Source organism: Phytophthora infestans, genomic scaffold (assembly GCF_000142945.1).
Source record: "Phytophthora infestans T30-4 supercont1.339 genomic scaffold, whole genome shotgun sequence".
NCBI classification, from domain to species: Eukaryota; Oomycota; class Peronosporomycetes; order Peronosporales; family Peronosporaceae; genus Phytophthora; species Phytophthora infestans.
Genome location: NW_003303420.1, coordinates 5455 through 10374, shown reverse-complemented (window position 1 = coordinate 10374; position 4920 = coordinate 5455).

The following is a 4920-nucleotide window of genomic DNA, read 5'->3' as shown; positions in this document are numbered from 1 at the left end:
ATCAGCCCTCGTTCCGCTTCCTTCCGCCGGGTCAGTTTCTCCCTTCCCACTTTTGCCGTATTCGTCCCTTTTTAGTTTGAGCATGTCGTACACCCTCTTACGAATTTCGGAACGCCACCTAAAAGGTAACGGCACTCCTTCTTCGTCTCCGTCCATCACAATAGGGGACTCGTCAAATCCGACGCAGACGCTCCGTATAAACTCACTCTCAGCGGAGTCGTCCTCCGAAGCACTGTCACCGTTTTCTTCTTGGGTGATAGCGCCGACGGGCGACGCAGTCTCCGTCGTTCCCGTTTCGTCTTAAAGTTTCGATTAGCACGCCTGGCCACTGCAGAATTCTCCAGTGTCCTCTCGTACCAATCTAGCCAGTACTCTGGTTCCCTCATCTCTCCCTTAGAGACTTCCCTTTTGCGCTCTAGCACTTCTTCCGGTATTCCCAGTTGCTCACTCAGTTCTGCAAGTGACGGTTTCTCCTGCTTGCTAGCGTTCTGTGTTACTCGTGACTGAATCTTCTCGTCATCCAACGGAAACAGCCGCTCTTCCAGCTTCTTGTCGTACTCCTCGGGTTCACTCTTCACTATCGGATCGTCACCGCGCTCGAGCATGTCCAGCTCCTCGTCGGTAAACAGACGATCATAGTCGTTTGATGAGTCCGTCGCCTTGGTATGTTCCGTATTCAGTTCAGCGCTGGGAACTTTAACGCCCTCCTCAGGAGCATCCACTACTCCGATCACGGCCGCAAACAGGTTAGCTCTGACGCCTACCGCGTCTTCCGTCTTTGTCTCGAGTGCCAGCTCAGCCCGTGTATACTTGTCGGACAACCCGTCCGCTTCCGCTTTCCCGTTGCACTCTTCCTGGGTCTTCAACGCATCCTCGGGACGTTCCTTTGTCCCTTGATCGGCGTTCTGTGTCCTATGGGAACGATCCTTCGTCCCATCTTCACTCTTCAATGTCACCAAAAAACTTTCCGCTGCTCCTTTCTGGGCCTTTAACGCATCTTCAGGACGTTCCGTTGTCCCTTGATCGACGTCCTGTGCCCAATCGGAACGATCCGTCGTTTCACTTTCACACTTCCTTGCCATTAAGGAGCTTTCCGTTGCTCCCTCCTCTCGTTCCTTCTCGTCTTCCGGTCCCCTCGTAGAAACTTCTTCTTCTCCTTCGTACTTCGAACCAGTCCGTTCCTTCAGACTGCTCGTTCCAATCACAACATCTGCATTTTCAATCGTCACGCTCGCAACAGGAACGTTCCGAGCGTTTACTCCAGTATTCACACCAACCTCGGGAGCCTTCTCAGGTCCACCAAATTTACTTAGCTGTGAGCCTTCATCTCCTTTTGTGTCGCCAACCCGGCAAGAGGAAAGAGCGACACTTCTTTCCCCTCCCTCTTGCCCCCTTCATTGTCGGGACATTCCGGTCGGTGTAGCCGAACCTTGAGCAGTCGTCGTTCCACTTGCTGCGGCATTCCTCGAGAGACTACGTAGTTTCTCGATCTCGGGACAGTTGGTCACGCCATGACCCGTCTGTCGACAGAAGAAACACTCCGCAGTCCGACGATCTCCAAATCGATTTCCACTCGTTCTCCTAGGCAAGCTACACTCCATGGAGTAGTGACCAAATTGATTACAGCGATTACACAGGCCTCTCGCACGAGGACACGTCTCTCGACCACACCCTTTTCGTTCGCAGCGTCCGCACACCACTTCTCCTTCTGCGGTACGAGTATCGGGGCCCATACGAATGTTGGGAGGCCTCAGTTCAGCACTCACTCCGCCATTGGAAGGACTAGTCGGTTTCGGATCGTTCGAAGCCACTGCGCCTATGTACCCATCGCTCGTTCCAGAATGTTTTTGCACGTTCCGATTTAGCAGTTGCAGCTCTTGAAGCACCTGTAACTCCGTCGAGGGTACATTCTTCGAGCCCAGGGGTTTCATTCCTTCCTCTGGAAACTCATCGTCTTCTTCGATAGGCAGGTGGAGATTCTTGAACAACAGAATACGACAGGCTTGCTCAATAGACCCAATCATATTACCGCTCAGCACCGCTCGCATCTGTTTGTTCCTTATTCCTTCCAGGAAGAACTCGAACCTCATGCAAAAGGTTCGGGTAAGTCCAGCGCGTCGCATATTGTCTCGAGTCGATCACCCCATTCTTCGGCCGACTCGCCTCGTTTCCTTGCAGCAGTCTTAAGGCGGGTCCAGGTTTGGGCCGGAGTCAGACAAACGAACCGGTTGTGGAATCTGGAACGAAGGGACTCAGAGTTATGGATCCTCGAGTTGTACCACCATTCTTGTCCCTTCTTGCCTTTCAGACACTGTTCGAAAGCCGTCAAGCGCAGCTGATCGTCCATGCCCATCGTACACTTCTCGAACGAACGCCAAAACGCCGCAGCTCGTTCGCTTGAGGCCGTGTCCGAATAAAACGGAACGATAACTTTGACTGCGTTCCTCAATTCGTTCGGGATTCCCACCATCGGAGCGAGCCCTCGGCCATAGTCATTCGGCTCACGTTCCGCATATTGAGTCATGGGAGCAGTTGGATGAGGTGTCGCGTATCTCGGGTATCGATCTCGGTCAGACCCCACGTTTCCGCTGAGTCTCGGGTCTCCTTCGTGACTTTGGAACGATCTTTCGTCGGTCGGCTTCGTTTCCCAATTCAGCGTCCTCTCCGGTCTCGTTCCGGCCTGCATTTAAGGCGTAGTCATAGGCGCGGACGCGTAAGTAGGAGGCATCTCAATCGGGTTCCAGCCCGGCGGTAACATCGGACCAAACGGATTCGAGGACGAATATTGTCTCGGTGAGCCATACGCTCCACTTCCTTCGTACACTCGCTGTGCTCGGTCGGAAGCCTTCTCATACAAAGGGATGGGAGTCGAGGGTCCGCCGGTTCGAACTTCAGGGTTAGATCGATACACGGTTTCTCCTCTCCCGGGACTACGGGTTCCACTCCTCGGGGATTCTAGTAGTCGATCTAACTCGTTTGTCGAGTGTCGAGGTGGAGCCTCCCACTCTCTCGACCCTTGCCCTTTCGACGAAGAGGGTTTGGCCCCTCCGGACACACATGACATAGCCATTTGCTGCATGGCCTGGCCGATGGTGTTGACGATAAAGGCTTGAAGAGCCGGGTCCACCGTCGTCGTCCCTTCACTCGTAGGCGTCGCTCTGTCCCTTGCAGGGATCGTTCCCGGACTCGTGGGCGTCGTTCCTCGGTTCGTCGGCGTCGCGTTTGGACTAGCAGGTGTCGTCCCACGGCGTACCGTCGTGGTAGGAGCTGGCAAAGTCGCACTTGGCGCCCAGTGACGTTCCACGCTGCTCAACGGTTCAGCTTGCAAGTCAGTCGTACTTCGAAAGCGCGACCAAGATGCAGGAACGTCGCTCTCATACAGTCCTCCAACATCCTCCTCCCGCGGGTACTCAGCGGTCGTCGCCGAGGGCGCCTCCCGCCCAGTCTCGTCCATGTGCGTTAACGACGGTCGGGACGGATCTAGCGAGAACGACACTCCCCTTCGCGTTCCAGAACTTGTCGTCTCGGTCTCTCTTGCCTCTCGTAACCGCGCCTGCTCCTCTCTGGGAGTCGGTCAATCCGCTAGAGTCCCGAGGAACGCTTGGAAGCTGGCTCTGCCCTGGGGTGTCCCCAACATCGTCATGAACACTCTTCGGTTCTCTTCGGCTCGTGGTGACGCTCCAAACAAGCTTTCGTCGTCCTCCGGGGCCGCTCGTTCCCTCAGCCCTTCTGCCGCTCGTTCCGTTCGGACCTCAGCCGTCTCTCCGGATTCATCATGCGTTCTGGGATCCACTTCGCCGCCTTCGCCTTCCTCAGCTGGGGCATCAGCGATCTGGTCCTCGTCAGCATCCGCCAGGATCCGTGCGAGGCGCTGCTCTTCGTTCCCTATAGGATCGTTCCAGTTTAGGGAGCTCATCTCGTCCCGGCTCCCTTGCACCTTCGCTCGAGTACTTCGACACTAAGGTATTCCAAGCGGCTCTCTCCGCTTCTTCTCTATTACGCTCCTACAAAAATTGGCTAGAAGATACCCTGCTTCTCCACCAAATTGTCGCGGTCTCCTTCTCTTGTCGGGGTCGTGTATCTTGTGAAAGCCGACGTAGGAACTTAGACGTTATTAGATGTGTAAAATATACTTGTTTCTTATTTGTTTTCTTGAGCACTTCTCGTAAAAGAAGGAAATTCACGACTGAGAGCTCCCTCACCAGCTCTCTACCTTGCCAAAGTACCTCCTACCAACACTAGTACCTCGAGTTGTCGTTCGTAAACGGAGTCAGCGTACCACTGTCTGAACTCCTTCGTTCCATTTTAGACGAGGGACGAGGCAGTCGATGACGGGGAACGGGGCTGATCGGGCTTGACACTCTTCTTACGCCGTTCGCTAAATTGCCGTAGGCAGTCGTCCAGAATAGCGAGTCCTTCCTCTAGCCGAAGACCGTGACACTGCACGTTCCTGGAAGTGGTTCCTGTTTGCATAGTCATCCAAACTGGATATTGTGGATTCCTTCAACATTCCAACAAGTGCATGTGGGCGACCAACAGTAGATGTGCAGCCAAAAACACAGCCTAACACAGCCCGCAGATGGGACGGGGTCACACAGCACCTTGCGCAAGAGGAAGTTATCTTCCGAGAGTATACAAATTCTCAGTGAACGGCAGTTCACAGGTCCCCTCTTTTATTAAAGAGAGCGAAGTGACCCAAATAAGGTAGATTGTAAACTGAGTATATTTATAGGTAGATTAAGTTTGGGTTTAATACAAACTGTTAGTTACCTATAGAAATGCAATGTCATTTAACCAATGGTTGGCTTTGAACGACCTTGGTACCTTGTACCAAATATCTCGGAGTATGACGTGTCATACTCCTGAAGTGTGAAGTGTCACACTTCATGTAACCAGGGTACACTTAGGGCTACGTACCGA